This window comes from Oncorhynchus nerka, linkage group LG20 (assembly GCF_034236695.1).
Source record: "Oncorhynchus nerka isolate Pitt River linkage group LG20, Oner_Uvic_2.0, whole genome shotgun sequence".
Taxonomy (NCBI): Eukaryota; Metazoa; Chordata; class Actinopteri; order Salmoniformes; family Salmonidae; genus Oncorhynchus; species Oncorhynchus nerka.
This window is the reverse complement of record NC_088415.1, coordinates 71096278-71117168: the sequence shown is the minus strand read 5'-3', so window position 1 is coordinate 71117168 and position 20891 is coordinate 71096278. Positions and strand designations below refer to the sequence as shown.

Here is a 20891-nt window from a genome sequence, read left to right as displayed (position 1 = left end):
GACATGGAACAGGAACAGAAACAGAAACGACGACTACTTGGGAAGAAACCAAAAGGAGTGACACATAACGGGCAGGTAATCAAGGAGGTGATGGAGTCCAGGTGAATGTCATGATCTGCCTAACGCTGGTGACAGGTGTGCGCCGTAACGAGCAGCCTGGTGACCTAGAGGCCGGAGAGGGAGCACACATGACAGTACCCCCTCCCTGAAACCCGGCTCTGGGTGGAGGACACCGACCAAGATGACGATCCCGGGGGATCAGGAGCGGACTGGTCACCTCTGCTAAGGCGCGGGAACCTGTCGATCCGACTGAGGCACGAGAGTATGACGACCTAGAGCGCCGGAGAGAGAGCATACATGACAGTACCCCCTCCCCAGCGCGTTCAGCCCCAGCCGCAGGACACGAACCACAGGGACGATCCCGCGGATCCGGAGCGGACCGGTCGCCTCCGCTGAGGCACAGAAACCTGATGAACCAGCTGAGGAGAGAACCTGATGAGCCGGCTGAGACCTCCCCGTTTGCCTCGGCTGAGGCACGGGAACCTGCCTATCGAACTCCAAACCGGCTGAGGCCTCCCAGGTAGGTCCGGCTCCAACACCCGGACTCAACATCACCCCCGACACAAAAAATAAATACACTCCCCGATGCGTCTCTTTGTTGAGGCGTCATTCTGTAACGATGTACACTGCAAATTGGGAAGCAATTTCAGGCACTGAATACATTTAATAAATAATTGTAACACAAACAGCACACCGACATGGAACGAAAACAGAAACAATGACAACTGGGGAAGAAACCAAAGGGAGTGACACATTAAGGGCAGGTAATCAACGAAGTGATGGAGTCCAGGTGAATGTCATTATGCTCCTAATGCTGGTGACAGGTGTGCGCCCTAACGAGCTGCCTGGTGACCTAGAGGCAGGAGAGCTGAATCAGCTGTACAGCAGAGACTTTCCCATTCAGGATTTGTATGAATTAGTAATGTCTACACAACAAACAGATTATTTTTTTACCTCTGAACACTAAAATGGCATATAGTGATAGATTTATGCAGCTATGTGAGATTTTTTTTAAATACTTCTGCCAGTCTGCTTTTGATTTAAGTGAATGCAAAAACAGTCGGGTATGCAGGCTACTTGTACACTAAGGGTGGGTTGCACCAACATGGATTAACTCTTAAATTGGGTTAAATCAAGGTTTATCTATTAATCTTGTTGCACCAAATGTTAAACAACGTTTTAAATGAATCCTAGTTCAATTAAATCGTTCCTCTAATCTAAATTTAGTTTTCACTTCATTAATTTTAAGCCTGTTGCTCAAAGAATGTCTGTAACGGTTTTCTTGCCCGTGAAGGAGAGGCGGACCAAAATGCAGCGTGGTTTCTATTCATGGTTCTTTAATAAAGACTCTACACATGAACAAACTAACAAAACAAGAAACGTGAAAACCCAAAACAGCCCTATCTGGTGCAAACACAGACACAGGAACAATCACCCACCAAACCCAACACCAAACAGGCTACCTAAATACCAACACCTGCCTCTGATTGAGAACCATATCAGGCCAAACACAGAAACAGACAAACTAGACACACAACATAGAATGCCCACTCAGATCACAATGTGTGACAATGTAAAAAAAAAATATATATACATTTACATTGGAGATGAATTCTAAACTGCCACTTGAGGTGGTTTAACTGATCAAATGGCAGCATATCTTCTGTGGAGAGACCAAAACAACAGAGTTCTTCAGAGTTTATGATAATTAACTCATTATTAGTAGGCTATTTACGTGCCCATTTTGTACAACAATTGAATTGGGGCTTATGATATGTCCAGCCTTGGTATGAAAGATGATGTTATGCAACATGCTGTAACGAGCCTGATAATGGTAACATTGTAGTGTAGTATCAATCAAATGTATTTATAAAGCCCGTCTTACATCAGCTGATGTCACAAAGTGCTGTACATAAACCCAGCTTAAAACCACAAACAATGCAGGTGTAGAAGCACGGTGGCTAGGAAAAACTCCCTAGAAAGGCCAGAACCTAGGAAGAAACCTAGAGAGGAACCAGGCTATGAGGGTTGACCAGTCCTCTTCTGGCTGTGCCGGGTGGAGATCATAACAGAACATGGCCAAGATGTTCAAATGTTCATAGATGACCAGCAGGGTCAAATAGTAATAATCACAGTGGTTGTCGAGGGTGCAACAGGTCAGCACCTCAGGAGAGAGAGAGAGAGAGAGAGAGAGAGAGAGAGACTGGATAAGACAGGATAAATACTCCCGATATACCCTAGCCCCCTACACATAAACTACTGCAGCATAAATACTGGAGGCTGAGATAGGAGGGGTCGTACGACGATACCCCCGGACAGGGTCGTACGACGATACCCCCGGACAGGGCCGAACAGGCAGGATGTAACCCCACTCACTTTGCCAAAGCACAGCCCCCACACCACTAGAGGGATATCTTCAACCAAACACTTACCATCCTGAGACAAAGCCGAGTATAGCTGACTAAATATTGATGGGTCAAGTTGTCCATCATCATAGGGGTTATGGAGAGGGGCAAACTGCTGGGGAATCCTCTTCTCTTTAAACCGGTATTTTTATCCTCCAGTTCATTACTGAATTCCTCCATCAGCACCGACAAGAGTTTTTTTCATAAGCGGAGAAATGTGAACTTATTTGACGTGCCATGGTCATGTGGTTAGCGGACAAATAATAAAATGGCACAATAACGTTAAGTAATGACAATAATTAATAACATTGTATGCTAGCTAGCTTGGTTTATAAACTAGCTAGCTACAGTAGCTAACGTTAACTAACACATTTATTTTCTGTCTAGCACTGGCAAATAACAGATTTTATTTCAAATCAGCCATCACATTAGAACCTTTCAAGATGGAGATGCAGTAGTTCAATCATCACATTGTTATTATTTTATCAAGGAACAGCAACATTTGTGGCCTCATTTGTCAAGTAGGCTAGCTACTTCGTTTCAACTCACAAAATACTTCATATATTTTTTTCTTTTTTTCTTTTTTTCTCATTATTTAACCAGGTAGGCTAGTTGAGAACAAGTTCTCATTTACAACTGCGACCTGGCCAAGATAAAGCATAGCAGTGTGAACAGACAACACAGAGTTACACATGGAGTAAACAATTAACAAGTCAATAACACAGTAGAAAAAAAAGAAAGTCTATATACATTGTGTGCAAAAGGCATGAGGAGGTAGGCAAATAATTAAAATTTTGCAGATTAACACTGGAGTGATAAATGATCAGATGGTCATGTACAGGTAGAGATACTGGTGTGCAAAAGAGCAGAAAAGTAAATAAATATAAACAGTATGTGGATGAGGTAGGTAAATTGGGTGGGCTATTTACAGATGGACTATGTACAGCTGCAGCGATCGGTTAGCTGCTCAGATAGCAGATGTTTGAAGTTGGTGAGGGAGATAAAAGTCTCCAACTTCAGCGATTTTTGCAATTCGTTCCAGTCACAGGGAGCAGAGAACTGGAACGAAAGGCGGCCAAATGAGGTGTTGGCTTTAGGGATGATCAGTGAGATACACCTGCTGGAGCGCGTGCTACGGGTGGGTGTTGCCATCGTGACCAGTGAACTGAGATAAGGCGGAGCTTTACCTAGCATGGACTTGTAGATGACCTGGAGCCAGTGGGTCTGGCGACGAATATGTAGTGAGGGCCAGCCGATTAGATCATACAGGTCGCATTGGTGGGTGGTATAAGGTGCTTTAGTAACAAAATGGATGGCACTGTGATAAACTGCATCCAGTTTGCTGAGTAGAGTATTGGAAGCTATTTTGTAGATGACATCGCCGAAGTCGAGGATCGGTAGGATAGTCAGTTTTACTAGGGTAAGTTTGGCTGCGTGAGTGAAGGAGGCTTTGTTGCGGAATAGAAAGCAGACTCTAGATTTGATTTTAGATTGGAGATGTTTGATATGAAGGAGAGAAGGAGAGTTTAGGTGAGTCTGGAAGGAGAGAAGGAGAGTCTGGAAGGAGAGTTTACAGTCTAGCCAGACACCTAGGTACTTATAGATGTCCACATATTCTAGGTCGGAACCATTCAGGGTGCTGATGCTAGTCGGGCGTGCGGGTGCAGGCAGCGAACGGTTGAAAAACATGCATTTGGTTTTACTATCGTTTAAGAGCAGTTGGAGACCACGGAAGGAGTGTTGTATGGCATTGAAGCTCGTTTGGAGGTTAGATAGCACAGTGTCCAAGGAATGGCCGGAAGTATACAGAATGGTGTCGTCTGCGTAGAGGTGGATCAGGGAATCGCCCGCAGCAAGAGCAACATAATTGATATATACAGAGAAAAGAGTCGGCCCGAGAATTGAACCCTGTGGCACCCCATTAGAGACTGCCAGAGGACCGGACAACATGCCCTCCAATTTGACACATTGAACTCTGTCTGCTAAGTAGTTGGTGAACCAGGCAAGGCAGTCATTAGAAAAACCGAGGCTACTGAGTCTGCCGATAAGAATATGGTGATTGACAGAGTCGAAAGCCTTGGCCAGGTCGATGAAGACGGCTGCACAGTACTGTCTTTTATCGATGGCGGTTATGAGTACCTTGAGCGTGGCTGAGGTGCACCCGTGACCAGCCCGTGACCGGCCCGGAAACCAGATTGCATAGCGGAGAAGGTACGGTGGGATTCGAGATGGTCAGTGGCCTGTTTGTTGACTTGGCTTTCGAAGACCTGAGATAGATTTTGGTGTAACATGTCACTAATCATAGTTTAACAGATCCAGATTCAAAATTAAGAGGTGCAACACATCTCTGATTACTTATAAACCTAGATTTACAAATCCTAGATTAGCTCTAATCCTAGATTAATTTAAACCATGTTGGTGCAACCCACCCTAACATTCTGTAGATTTATACAGCAGGTACAGTACCCCTCTGGTAAACTTATTTTTAAGTTATGGTTAAGTTACTACCATTAGAAATGCTCATGGAAAATAAGGGGCCATTTTTGTTCCTCTCCTGAAGTGACTGAACTAGATTTGACCTCAACCCCAGGGGTTGCAACCAACATTATTTTCCAATCGTTTCATTCGGAACAGAACCACTATATATTTTTTCCCTTTACACTGTTCCGACCAGCAGAATAAAGTGCTGAGCCAGAACGAACCCCCCAAAAGTATTTATTATATCGTTCCTATCTGTTCCTTTTTAACCTGTAAAATCAAGTTTTTTACCTTTAGCTTATTAAGTTACTTCACCAATCAGTGCAGTCAGAGCAGCTAATCTAGTTGATTACGTGCATGATGGACTATGGCGCAAGATGCGACTGCAATTTTGCGGGTGGGGAGAGCGCAAGAGAGGGTTGAGCACTGGGCATCTTGTTATGACATGCATTATCTGAATTAGGTCCACAGAATTATACCTAGGAGTAGTGGCTTCTATGGAGGAAATTTGAATGTCCTTTGAGCTAGCTAGCTAACATGCTTGTGTGTGCAGAGCGGAACCAGAATTAATGAGGTCACAGGGGACACGTCTTACCTTTTTGTCGTTAATACATCCAACGAATTGCGATAACTATGCCTATAGCATCCTTAACTAACATTGAAAAAGTTAATCCATTCTTCTGTAGCTAATAAATAATCTCTATCTTCTGAACCAAGCTTCTAAGATAGGTACGGTAGCCTATGCTTCGGAGGGGGAGGGGCAGGTAGCCTAACACACAGGCAAAGATTTTCTGCTTGCAGCAGGCAGACACTGGAATACATTTTTGAGTGACAGAGTGAGGGCTTCGCATTAGAGCTTTGTTCTGTTTTGTTGTGGGACTAGAAAAAATATATATAATGTAAAATAACGCTATTAACCGGTTCCCATGCTTTTAACATAATGGTTCTGTTCCGGAACAGTATGGATCATTTTCCTTCAAGGTTCCGTTTCTGTTCATTGAAAAATGTCCTTATTTTCCGGGTATTTGGTTCTGTTCCCTGAACCGGTTCCAACACATGGTCAATGGTGGTGAAATCCATGGGTATAGTTTTCTATGTTCAAATGAGTATTGTTATATCTGTGTGTAAAATTTCTGTAATTTCCTTCCCAGCTGCACTCCAACTCAGACAAAGGAGACGGCTCTGTCAGATACTTGCTGACGGGAGAGGGCGCTGGCACTATATTTGTCATCAATGAGGTCACAGGGGACATCCATGCCAGCAAGAGCCTGGACCGGGAGAAGAAGGGCCATTATGTCTTACATGCCCAGGCCATCGATCGTTACACCAATAGATCTCTAGAGCCTGAGTCCGAATTCATTATCAAGGTCCAGGATGTCAACGACAATGCACCCAAGTTTCCAGATGGCCCATTTGCTGCTGCTGTTCCCGAGATGGCCGATGTTGGTAAGGCAGAATACTGTCAACATATTTTTGAAATGCTGGGTGCACCTGGCTGTAGGGAGTTGGCTTTGTACCCTGACTGTGAGAGCAGTCACATCATTAGCTGGGTCATCAGTATTGCTACAGATCCCTACTGCATCCAGAGGCAGTCAGGCATTAATGCACAACTCTGTAAATGGATTTTGACAGTCCTGATAAATGGGTTTGGATTAATTGGGAGATAACAGATTTCGGCCTCACTTTATGCGATACAGAAACACTCTGTGGTATTTTTAGATTTGCATGTAGTTTTACTATAAGAAAACCATGACAATATAGTGAGTTGTGCTACAGTATGCCATTGTAGTTTTTACAGTGATCATGGCACGTTGTAATGGTACTGTCTGTGAGTTCGTGTGGTTGTAGTTAAATGGGTTTTGTTTGGAAATACACTACCGATATAACCTTTCCTTCCATGCAGGCACATCAGTGTTTCAGCTCACAGCCACAGACGCAGACGACCCCACCTATGGGAACAGTGCCAAGATTGTGTATAGCATACTACAGGGACAGCCTTACTTCTCTGTAGATCCTAAAACCGGTGAGACGCCTGCCTTCTACTTAACATTCACTGCAATATAACGCTGCATGTGTGAATTGCTTCTGCCAAGTGAAAATAGCTTTGTTCTACAGTATATGTTTTATTAGATGTTGATTGTTGTAATCAGGCTGTTAAACTGTGAAAAGGGCCAAAGTGCCTCATGATGATGTTTAATGATACAGCTGATTACAGAGGCAATAAGCTCGAATTGGGTCTAGTTTTAGAGAAGGCTGCAGTACTATATGTGTTCAATAAATTACATAGTAGAGGGAAAAAGACAGCAATAGTGTTCCTCGGTCTTAAAAAGAGATACCTGCCAACTGTTCTGTATTCTAGCATTCTTAATCCCCCTCCCGCTCATTGTATAAAGGCTCTCAGACATTTTGTTCTTTGCTTTGAAGACATAAGAGAAATAAAAAACCCTTGAATAACTTTGACAAAACATCCACCCTTGACAAATACACAACATTACCAAAAGTATATGGACACCTGCTCGTCGAACATGTTATTCCAAAATCATGGGCATTAAATGGAGTTGGTCCCACCTTTGCTTCTATAACATCATCTAGGCTTTCCACTAGATGTTGTAACGTTGCTGCGGGGACTTGCTTCCATTCAGCCACGAGAGGATTAGTGAGGTTGGGCGCTGATGTTGGGCAATTAGGCCTGACTTGCAGTTGGCATTCCAATTCACCCCAAAGGTGTTCGATAGGGTTGAAGTCAGGGCTCTGTGCAGGCCAGTCAAGTTCTTCCACACTGATCTCAAAAAACTATTTCTGTATGGACCTCGCTTTGTGAAACATGCTGAAACAGGAAAGGGCCTTCCCCAAACTGTTGCCAAAACGTTGGACGCACAGAATTGTCTTCAATGTCAGTGTATGCTTCAGTAAGGCCATTCTACTGCCAATGTTTGTCTATGGAGATTGCATGGTTGTGTTTGCGATTGTATACCCCTGTCAGCAATGGGTGTGGCTGAAATAGCCAAATCCACTAATTTGAAGGAGTGTCCACATAGTTTTGTACATCACATATTCTGTGAGGATGCTTTTCAAAGGATTCCAGTCAATGTAATATTAAAACGTTTTATTTCACCTTTATTTTATCAGGTAGACATACTGAGATCAATGTTTATTTTACAGATGAGCCCTGAATTACAGATAATACAGAAATACACACATCTAAATACAAATACGAAATGCAGGCAAAAATACAAACAAACACATTCGTCACTAATACGGTCCTCATTCAGCTTTCTGAATTGCCCTAGAAGCACCAAAACATCAAATTGAAGAACATTTTGAAGATTGTTCCACAAATATGGTGTAAAAAAAACTAAAAGCTGATGTACCTAACTTAGTAGAGACCAAAGGAATTGAATACCTAAGACTGTGTAATAACAATAGTTAGATTAGAAATAGCTAAATGTTTATGTGTCTGTGGTGTGTGTCTGTATGCAGTACATCCTGATCCTGGGTCCCATGTGGCTCAGTTGGTAGTGCATTGCGCTTGCAACGAAAGGATTGTGGGTTTGATTCACGTGTGGGGCTAGTATGAAACATTGATGCACTTACTACTTTAAGATGCTCCGGATAAGTGTGTGTTACAGTGATATGCACACCTAAAGAGAACAAGGAATAAATATAGACATAAGTTATTTTCTTTGCTTCAACAGTCAATGTGTGTTGAGAAGGCAGAGTGAATCTGGCAGTGAGACTGTATTATATGCCATCTGTCAATACTCAAGATGATAGTCCTAGCCATGTTCCCGTCACATATGCTCAAGTGCTATTGACACCCATCAACCCCATGTGCCATGAATGTAACCAAGCACTGGTATAACCACTATGATGGGTCCAGTTTTGTCATCTTAAAAGTATGTTTTATCGATGTCCATGTTGCACTGCTTAGCTACTTGAGTGAGTGGTTCTGATTTGGTTTGAGGCATAGATGTGAAGTAGCCTGGCTGGATTGTGGCCATGCCAGCTTCAGTGCAAACTGGGCCATAGCCATGGCAATGCCAGCTGTTCCTGCCTCTCTCCAGCAGCTTATTGGGGCCCCATCAGCAGGAGACCCGGTCACTCAGCCCACAATCAGAGCAGAATCAGAGCTGCCTCTACACTACAATCATCTGTCTGTGATCAGGGAGTGAGGTGTTCAGCTCCTGACCAGTGATCATCACTGACATGCAGAAAAGCACACATGCACACACACACACACACACACACACACACACACACACACACACACACACACACACACACACACACACACATTTACAAAAATGCTTCCTCTTCAGACATAGCTAATCATAACCATTACAAAAAGCAATATTTGGACGTAGTGAGCATGCAAATGAAACATGAAGCCTTTCTTATGTATAATCGACCCATATACAGCTGTAAAAAGCTAGATTGTTAGCATAGTCAATCTGACATGGATTAGGAGGTTGAATAAAAGGCCTGAGAGGATATGATACTAAAACAGCATGAACAGTTTACCTGTATCTTCCAATAGACAACAAAAGTCTGGCAGGTAATATTGACTGGTGTAAATAAAGGACCCAGAGGAATATTTCACAATAAGACCTGCATTTAATGGCATTGATTACCCATCCCTGATCTGACTAACATAATTACAGTAAACTACCGGTGTTTCCTCCATTATACTCCTGTTATATAGTTACATAGACAGCAGTGGTGGAAAAAGTATCCAATGGTCATACTTGAGTAAAAATATAGATACCTTAATAGAAAGTTACTCAAGTAAAAGTAAAAGTCACACAGTAAAATAATACTTGAGTAAAAGTATTTGGTTCTAAATATACTTAAGCATCAAAACTAAGTGGAATTGCTAAAATATACTTAAGTATCAAAAGTTAAAGAAGTATAAATAATTTCAAATTCCTTCTATTAAGTAAAGCAGGCCACACCATTTTATTGTTTTGAAGATGTATGGATTGCCAGGGGCACACTCTAACACTCAGACATCATTTACAAAATATGTTTTTGTGTTTAGTCAGTCTCCTACCAGATCAGAGGCAGAAGGGATGACCATGTGTTGTCTTGATAAGTGCGTGAATTGGACCATTTTTCTGTCCTGGTAAGCATTCAAAATGTAATGAGTACTTTTGGGTGTCAGGTAAAATGTATGGAGTAAAAAGTACATTATTTTATTTAAGAATGTGGTGAAGTAAAAATAAATGTCAAAAATATAAATAGTCAAATAAATTACAGATACCCCCAAAAATGACTTTAGTAGTACTTTACACCACTGGTAGACAGTAAGGAGGACAGCAACTTTCCCGTTTGCCTTTTAAGTAGGAAAGGTTTTTTGTTTGTTTTTACGCAGTCAGGGGATACCGTCCATTCCACGTACTGATAGGCTGATACGTGTATACATTTTAAAGTGAGCAGGGATTATACAACTTTTAACATTTGATCAATTGAAGGAATTGCCAGCTGTTCTTTTGGATTTGATTGATATTTACATTTTCACTGTCAGTCTTCTCTAATAATATGTAGTTCATTCACCACCCACCCCCTCCAATGAAGCTAGCCATCTGGCAAAGCATTATAGCCAACATACTGAGCTATATTGATCTTTAAATAAAAAATCTCCAGAAGATGCTGTAAGGAACAATGGGCAAATGCCTGACAGTTTGTATGTAATATTATGTTATTTTATCAGATTGCACTAGAATACTTATTAGCAAATGTCAGCTTTGCATCAATCATTGGTATTGTTCTTACTGTATATCAAACAACATGCCTGAACTCTGATTTGCCTTGGCTAAATAAGCAGAGTAGGCATTGTCTACTCTTCAGAGGATCCAGAATAGAAGAGACTTGTAGTACAGTAGTTTGGCTGTGCCTCAGAGAGGCAAAGGGACTACAGTATTGGCTGTGCCTCAGAGAGGCAAAGGGACTACAGTATTGGCTGTCCCTTTGAGAGTCCCTGGGTCAAGAGCAAAGTCAAAGACATCACATCACCCACTCTGGCTGGTCCTGAGAGCTAAGGGAAAATGACTGGGGAATCCCAAGGTCAATTGGAAAGCAAACAGCACAACAACGTGGCCCTAACAGCCTTTAATCCCTTGTCACAGTGGCACTACATTATTCCTAGTGATGGGTGGGGGGGGAATAAGCACATTTACATATCGTAATAATATTTTTTATGATATATCGTTTTGACAATATCGCAATATTATTTTTGCGCAAGTACCTGCACAAAAACGTATTTTTCCTTCATAGCTTGTTCTCCAACTTATTTTTAAAAGGGAGCCAGGACTCCCGGTGGCACAGTGGTCTAGGGCACTGCATCGCAGTGCTAGCTGTGCCACCAGAGACTCTGGGTTCGCGCCGAGGCTTTGTTGCAGCCGGTCGTGACCAGGAGGTCTGTGGGGCGATGCACAATTGGCCTAGCGTCGTCCGGGTTAGGGAGGGTTTGGCCGGTAGGGATATCCTTGTCTCATTGCGCACTAGAGACTCCTGTGGCGGGCCGGGCACAGTGCACGCTAACCAGGTCGCCAGGTGCACAGTGTTTCCTCCAACACATTGGTGCAGCTGGCTTCCGGGTTGGATGCGCGCTGTGTTAAGAAGCAGTGCGGCTTGGTTGGGTTGTGTTTCGGAGGACGCATGGCATTCGACCTTCGTCTCTCCCGAGCACGTACAGGAGTTTTAGCGATGAGACAAAATAATAACTACTAACAATTGGATACCACGAAAAGGGGGTAAAATTCAACAACAAAAAATAGGGAGCCAGTTTGTTTTCAGCACTTTTATTTCCATGACTGATCAAAATGAATTTTCTCATGGCTCTCTCTTGTCTCTCTACAGCATATAAACATATAAACTCACAGTATTGTATTACAATACAATATCTCAAATTCTGAGAATCACAATACATATTGTATTGGCACCGAATCGTTGATCATATCATATCATATCATGAGGTCCCTGGCAATTCCCAGCACTAATTGTTCCCATATAATGAGAATGGAAGCTGAACAAATTGGTTCTATGGTAATGCCTTAACCTGGACAGAATGAGAATGGAGAGAGACTGGAGTATAATCCATTTGCTGAATTCTGTTATTTGGTCGGGCTAAATTCAGTGTATTCATGTTCAGACAATTTTTGTTCTTCTTCCACTGGCTGAATACTGAGAGGCTTTTAAGCATTATTGTGGTTTTGGTGTGTTGACAGCTGAACTTACTTGTCCAGGCAGGTGGTTTGTGGCCACAATGTGTTTGGTGCAATCTCTATGACATTCTCTGGGGCGGAACACTTCTCTGTATTCATTTGTTCTGGCAGGTTGAGCTATCTGTTAGCGTGTTTTTCTTTCTCTCATTTTCTCACCATTCATTCATTCATTCATTTGTTCATTCATTCATTCATTAAAGTACAGCAAGTCATTTGTTGAGAATTCAGCGACAGAGTGTTTTAGTTTCTGAAAGGAAAACAACCCTGTGAATTGTTGCCCATAAGATACACCATAGCATTGGCAAACTTTTCTAAAAAGCGTTTTTATTTGTTTTGTTACAATATACAGTAATTTAACTGTAGCCTTGGGAGGCTGTATTTCAGTGCCTTCATGGTTGTATAAGTATACTGATTAAAAGCATGAGCTGGCGCACACCCCAAAAACGCTGGTCGAGGTGCTGACTAACGGCGAGTAAACTGTATGCTATAGAAATAAATTATAGTGTGCGACTCTCTTTTACAAGCTCCCAGTAATTTATTGGGTAAACCACCAACATGGGCTCCTGAGTGGCGCACCGGTCTAAGGCTCTTCCATCTCAGTGCTAGAGGCATCACTACAGACCCTGGTTTGTTTCCAGACTGTATCACAACCAGCCGTGATTGGTAGTCCAATAGGGCTGCGCACAATGCATGGTTAGGGTTTGGCTGAGGCAGGCCGTCATTGTAAATAAGAATTTGTTCTTAACTGACTTGCCTAGTTAAATAAAAAAAAAAAGACCAAGGTTAGCCTACAAGTACATACTTATAGACAAGCTCCCAGTCATTTATTGGGTAATCCACCAACGTTTCAGCATCACTGTGGCTTCTCCAGGGTAATGTCATGAATGCTTGAACCAGGTTATGTAGACAAACAGTGCAATTAGTGCACCCAGTGACAATAATGAGGGGTGTGTCATTGTTACATTTTTTTTTCATTCTCATCACCATAGTAAGACAATAGTTTACAGCTTGTTGAATATATTAGGCTATTGTTATCATACTGCTACATTGTTTCCATTTCATTTCATCTTTGTAACATGTGATCTTTTGATTGAAGCGTAATGCATAATAAGCATCAACAACAATTATCATGCATTACGGTTGAACCAAAAGATTACATGTAACAAAGATGAAATGGAAACAATGAAATATGTAATATGTATATTAAATAAAATAATCGGTATGTAAATAATAATGTAAGTTGATCGAATTACTATGTACAATATCTAATTATGTTGCAATTTGATAACAATAACCTAATATATTCAACATTCTGTAAATGTTGTCTTTTATCAGTTACGTTGTTTTCATTCACATTACCCTAATGACTATGACACACCCCTCACTATTGTCTACATAACCTGGTTCAAGCGTTCATGACATTACCCCTGAAGAAGGCACAGTGATGCTGAAACGTTGGTGGTTCACCCAATAAATGACTGGGAGCTTGTCGATAAGTATGTACTTGTAGGCTAACCTTGGTCTTTTGAAGTGTGGATACATAGGGTAAAAAGCAGACTGATGTAACCGCTACAAAATGTGAAGGACAATCAAATAAGTTATAAGGACTCATTCATACATTGGAGTGAAGCCATTTCACTCAGGTGCTCTAAAATGTTATCTCCTTTCTGTTCTGAGTAAACGTATCCTGCTCTTTATCTGTCCATTGAATGTCACTGTACTCGTTGACAAGACATACTGTACTAATTATCCTGATAAACATACAGGGCACAGAACCAATATGTCCTGACTGGTTAATCCGCACATTCATTGATTCAATGTGTGGGGGATGGGTTGACTCGTATTTTCAATTAAGGTTATCACATCTCAAAAAGCTTGGGAAATAACCTTCTTTGAGACGAGTCGTCTTACTGTAATCCATGTGATCCCAATAACTGACAAATGCCTGAGTGTTCCAGAATAACTAGTTAACCCCCACAGTGTGACACCACCCGCAGTTAACTATGGCATGTCAGACCCTGTGTTCTTCCGTTTAGTGGTGGTTGTTCCAGACAATGTTCCACCGAGGACACCTTGCTTTCAGTACTGAGTGAGCTATGTCCTGGCTGTTGTCCCCTTGGCCTTCCTCTTGTACAGGTGCACAATGTACAGTATGGTCAATCTGTTCTCTTTTCCTTCTAGCCCTTGTTCAGTCTTCAGGGTGAGATTAGGGCAGATGGGATTCTCCTTGGTAACGCTGTGAAGCGAATAATGCGGCATAGCAGTGCCTCTGGCCAGAGCATGGTGTTTAGGTGCGGGTCTAGCTGAAGGGAGAGGAGGTAGGAGAGGAGGGGGTGGCAAGCTGATAGTTCAGAGAGGGGTAAGCCAAGCTTGCTTATGTGTTAGCATATCAAATGGGGTAATGAACCAGCACAGGGATGAAGCATGGGGATGGAGACATTAGGGTGTTTTTGACGAACATTGTATTAAAGCTGGTTGTAATTATGGCTGAATTTAGAAACCCTTTATGAATGATTTATTAATGTGAAGTGATACTCAATTTGAAGAAATCAATGTTCCTTCTCCTGTACAACAAGTCAGACTTTCTTTTTCCTGCCTTCAACCTGAATGAAAGTGACCGGCATCTTATCCATCCAAGATTGGAATTGGAATAATGCTGTTGAGGAAGAAAATCTCTGATTGTCCACAGCTGCTAGACCCTGGCTGTGACCCCACTATCCGAGAGGTGTCTCAGGGAGAGATGGGATATGCAAAAAACGAATTTACAATTCATACATGCGTATTCATACACGTGTGAAACAGGACAAATACAATAAGCACCCACCAAATTATTATTATTATTGTTATTATCATCAATACATACAGTATCTACTCTAACAGACAATGTTTATTTATGGTTATTTGTGTGATATAATGAGCATTCTTGTCTTACCCAGGAGTCATCAGGACAGCCCTATCCAACATGGACAGAGAGGCCAGGGAACGGTACTCTGTGGTGGTCCAAGCCAAAGACATGGCCGGCTCGGTGGGTGGGTTATCAGGCTCCACCACCATCAATGTCACACTGACAGACGTCAATGACAATCCTCCTAAATTCCCCCAGAGTATGTAGACAGACGTCTTACTGTTTGTTTTTCTACCTCACTGTTTGTCCTTACAGATGGATTCTCTGCTGTAATAAAACACAATATTTATATAGCGCTATATCGAACGCTATATAGGTGTTTAAAACACAAAGATGCTTGTACCGTGAGTAATGTACGATTTATAAGTAGAATCATATAATCAGGGATTCTGTTGATGTGTAATGCACAGCCAAATGTTACTTCTAAAGTTGTAGCCTATAATAGATGTTTTGCCAATGTGGGTGTGGCTATAAGTGATACAAACATGATGTAGTGTGTAGATGATCTTTGAATTGCAAGCAGGCAGAAAATGTGATTCATTAACCAATGTATTCACATTTACAGCTAGCTGGTATGCATAAACAGTAGGCTAATTATTCCTCCATCTACTCATAAATGCTTTATCATACATGCTAAGATAATAACCTCTTGCTTATTCATGTGCTCCTCCCATTAAAGAAAACTACCAGCTGTACGTTCCAGAGTCTGCTCAGATTGGAAAAGCTGTGGGTAAAATTAAAGCCAACGATGAAGATTTGGGCGTTAATGCAGAGATGAGGTACAGCATAACCAATGCAGAGGGGAAGGCCATGTTCTCCATCACTACAGACACTGACCAGAAGGAAGGCATCATATCACTAAGACTGGTACAGTACAGTGCTCCCCTTCATTCCATCACAACAACAACACCTGTGCTTATGGTTCATGTAATAGTCCCCTTTTTTAAAGATGGATATCAAATCAGTGAAAAAATATATTTGTCACATGCGCTGAATACAACGGGTATAGACCTTACTGTGAAATGCTTTTACTTGCAGCCCTTAACCAACAATGCAGTTAAGAAAATAGAGCTAAGAAAATATTTACTAAATTAAAAGAAAAAAAAAGAAGAAAAAAAAGTAACACAATAAAATAACAATAACGAGGCTATATACAGGGAGTACCGGTACCGAGTCAATGTGCAGGGGTACAGGTTAGTTAAGGATATCCTGGGAAATCAGATAATATGGTAATTACATAATTGCCTAATAGATATGCCAGGAGGTAACCAAATGTTAAATACTATTAGTAAGTACCCATTGTTACCACGTACCTTCTCAAATACTAGCAGAAACGGGACAAAAAAAAGCACTACTTTGAAAAGAGGATTGCTTTCCGGTTTCCTCCGCAGCCTTTGAACTATGAGAAGAGGAAAGTCCACACGCTTCACATAGAAGGAGTGAACACACACCGGGACCCACGCTTCTCCCACCTGGGCGCCTTCAAAGACACCACCACCCTCCGGATCATCATTGGAGACGTGGATGAGCCGCCTGTCTTTTCCATAGACTATTACATCATGGATGTATACGAGAACTCCCCCGTGGGAACAGAGGTCGGCACTGTGACGGCTCAGGACCCTGACAGTACCAAAAGCCCTGTAAGGTAAATTACATGCATGTGGCTGACATTTTGTGGGCATTTAAAACACCATCACAAGAATCCAAGTGTAATGAACACGAGGGGAGACAGAGAGCTGGTTTCAAACGCAGGGCGCAGCAGGTGTTAATTGCAAAGGACCACAGGAGGAGGCAGAAGGTCATACACAGAGGGTCCAAAAGGGCAACAGTACAGGCAGGGAAAAGGCTAGTAACATAGTCTGGGAGATCAGGCAATATGTAGATAACAGGAAATCCAATAAGGAAAAGGCGTCGTTTGTAAGGAAGGCAAAAACTATCATACACGGGAAAAACAGCACCCCGAAAGATGTGTGTCACAAAACAAATAATACCTCACAGTGATGGGGTGCAAAGAACTGAACTAAATAGTGCGTGATAATGACATACAGGTGTGTGAACTAGTGATTGGGATCTGGAGAGAGAGCTGCGTTCAGGGGATCTAGGTGGATGAGGGTGTGAGTTGGAAGCAGACGTTACACAAAGCTTCTACCTATGCATGTTGAAAGTCAGATATGTTTTGAACGAGAGATACAACAGCATCATCTGATTTTTAATTCAAATAACTTAATTCATTCTATTTTAATTGTTCCCTCTGCTACATGTAGGTATTTTATAGACCACAGTGAAGAGGAGCAGGTGTATTTCACCATTGGTTTGAATAACGGGGTGATCAAAACCACCCGAAGTCTGGACAGAGAGGATGTGGCCTGGCACAACATCACTGTGATGGCATCAGAGGTTGGTAAGTACCATAATACACAGAGGATCATCTTCCCTGATTTCTCTTTCAAATAACATTACTTTATCATGGCTTTCAAAATGGAGGATAAATATGCTCATGACCCTGCTTGAATGCATTAACGATGTCACTTTAATAATATGTATCAGTATTAAACACATGGCTCACCAAAATGAACAGCCAGCAGTGGCTTCTGGGATTGATGCCGGGGCTGCGTGTAACATCATAGTGTGATGCTGAAGGTGGTCGGGTCAATCATTTTTTTCTTTTCCCTCTCTTTTTCCACTGATGCTTATCTAAGCAATTACCCTTTCCTTTACCCTTTTCCGCACAATACTGTTCAGCTAATGGACTGAACTAGCCACTGATAAATGTCAGCTGACACTGTGCTGATGATGTTAAGTCACCATAATTAATGGGAAAACCAGTCCGCACCTTTCTGGAGACTGGTGTATGTTAATGAGGGATTCATGACTTACATAAACACTATACATATAGTGCATAGTGTACAGTGCCCTCAAAAAAATATTCATACCTATTGACCCTTAATCCACATTTTGTTGTGTTACAGCCTGAATTCAAACTGGATTAAATAGATTTTCTCTCACCCATCTATACACAATACCTCTAATGATTAAGTGAAAACATGGTTATAGAAATGTTTGCAAATGTATTAAAAATGAAGTACAGAAATATCAAATTTACTTTCTGGGTAAGTCTATAAGAGCTTTGCACACCTGGATTGTACAAAAAAAATATTCAATCTCTGTCAAGTTGGTTGTTGATCATTGCTAGACAGGGATTTTCAAGTCTTGCCATAGATTTTCAAGCCGATATAAGTCAAAACCTTGTGTTTTAGGTTATATTACTCCTGGTGGCGGGCAGGCGCATGCACGCTGACCCGTGTCGCCAGTTGTATGGCATTTCCTTCGACACATTGGTGTGGCTGGCTTCCAGGTTGTGTTTCGCCTCTCCCGAGTCCGTACGAGAGCAGCGATGGGACAACTACCAATTGGATATCACGAAATTGGGGAGAAGGGGGGTGGTGAGTACACAAAAATAATTTGAAAAAAATTGTTCTACAGCTGCACCATTGAGAGCATCTTGACCAGTTGCATCACCACCTGGCATGGCAAGTGCTCGGCATCCGACCGTAAGGTGCTATAGAGGGGAGTGCGTATGGCCAACTTTCCTGCTATCCAGGACCTATGTACTAGGCGGTGTCAGAGGAAGGCCCAAGAAATTGTCAAAGACTCCAGTCACCCATGTCATAGACTGTTTTCTCTGCTACTGCATGGCAAGCGGTACCAGAGTGCCAAATCTAGGTCCAAGAGGCTCCTTAAAACCTCTTTGGGCTAGACCTGCCGCTAGCGACCCACTTCGAGAACATCCGGTGAAATTGCAGAGTGAGAAATTCAAAATACAAAATCTGTACTATTGAACAGTCATGAATATTCAAGTGTCATACATCATTTAAAAGCATTTAAAAGCTTAACTTCTTGTTAATCCAGCCGCTTTGTCGCTTTACGGCGAAAGTATACCATGTGATTATCTGAGGACAGTGCACGCGTACAAAAGCATTAAAAATATTTTCCAAACCAGCAGAGGCGTCACAAAAGTCAGAAATAGCGATAAAATAAATCACTTACCTTTGAAGATCTTCATCTATTTGCAATCCCAAGGGTCCAAGCTATAAAACAAATGGTAGTTTTGTTCGATAAAGTCCTTTATATCCCAAAAAAAGTCATTTAGTTGGTGTGCTTGATTCAGTAATCCACCTGTTCCACTCGTTCAAAATGCATACAAAGGAATCCCAAAAGTTACCAATAAACTTCATCCAAATAAGTCAAACAACATTTCTAATCAATCCTCAGGTACCATAATATGTAAATAAATGATACAATTTAAGACGGAGAATAGTGTGTTCAATATCGGAGATAAATAAGGAAGTGCGAGCCCTCATGCACGCGTGCCACAAGACTACAGTCAAAATGAGAGCCACCTTGAGAAACTTGTCTCAACACTACAACTCCCATATGGGCTTGGGAGAGACAAAGGTCGAAAGCCATGCGTCCTCCGAAACACAACCCAACCAAGCCGCATTGCTTCTTAACACAGCGTGCATCTAACCTGGAAGCCAGCCGCACCAATGTGTCAGAGGAAACACCGTGCACCTGGCGATCTGGTTAGCGCACCAGATGGCCCGCCACAGGAGTCACTAGTGCGCAATGGGTCAAGGATATCCCTACCAGCCAAACCCTCCCTAACCTGGACGACGCTAGGCCAATTGTGCGCCTAGTTCTGGGCTCGAACCCAGAGTCTCTGGTGGCACAGCTAGCACTGCAATGCAGTGCCCTAGACCACTGCCCCACCCGGGAGGCTCGTGAAACCCTTTCTAAAGACCGTTGAGTGGAAGCCATAGGAACTGCAATCTGGCAGGATTTCCTTTGATAGACAGGCATTTCAATGGGTGGTCACCTCAACAACAACAAAAATTCTGGATGGATTCTCCTCAGGTTTTTGCCTGCCATATCAGTTCTGTTATACTCACAGACATTATTTTAACAGTTTTAGAATTAGTGTTTTCTATCCAATACTTCCAATTATGCATATCCTAACTTCTGGGCCTGAGTAACAGGCAGTTTACTTTGGGCATGTCAGTCATCCGAACTTCCGAATACTGCCCCCTATCCCTGACAGCTTCTACCCCCAAGCCATAAGACTGCTGAACAATTAATCAAATGGCCACACAGACTATTTGCATTGAACCCCCACCCCCTTTGTTTTTACACTGCTGTTACTCGCTGTTTATTGTCAATGCGTAGTCACTTTTACCCCTATCAAACATGTACAAATTACCTCGACTAACCTGTACCCCGCACATTGACTCAGTACCGGTACCCCCTGTATATAGCCTCATTATTGTTATGTTATTGTGTTCCTTTATTTATTTTAACTTTAGTTGATTTAGTACATATTTTCTTAACTATATTTTCTTAAAACGGCATTGTTGGTTAAGGCTTGTAAGTAAGCATTTCACTATAACGTCTACACCTTTTGTATTCGGCACAAATAACATTTGATTTGATCCTCAAGGAACCCTTAAGTCTGTGTGGTAGTGGATCAGATGTGTATATGTAATCACCAAGTGACAGAATGTGAAGTGGCAGCTGCCGGTTCTTATCCAATGATGAAAGGGAGTATAGTATATTTAAGTGACCGGGTCACCTTTCAAGTGTCGCCAGGTAACATGGCGAACCTCAGGACACAGACAAACACGAGATATACCAATGGATGGAGGCTCAGTGGGAATGGAACCTTAATTGATGGAGAGATACTCTGACAAAAGAGGGATGAACATCACATGTGCTAAAAGTGCCTGACATGAACACTGGACAGAAATATATACAGTTGAAGTCGGA

At 42.1% G+C, this 20891-nt stretch overlaps 1 pseudogene; it reads left to right on the top strand.

The window, feature by feature from the left end:
* Nucleotides 1–20891, top strand: part of LOC115103066 (cadherin-18-like) — a 43073-nt pseudogene that overhangs the window by 10784 nt on the left and 11398 nt on the right.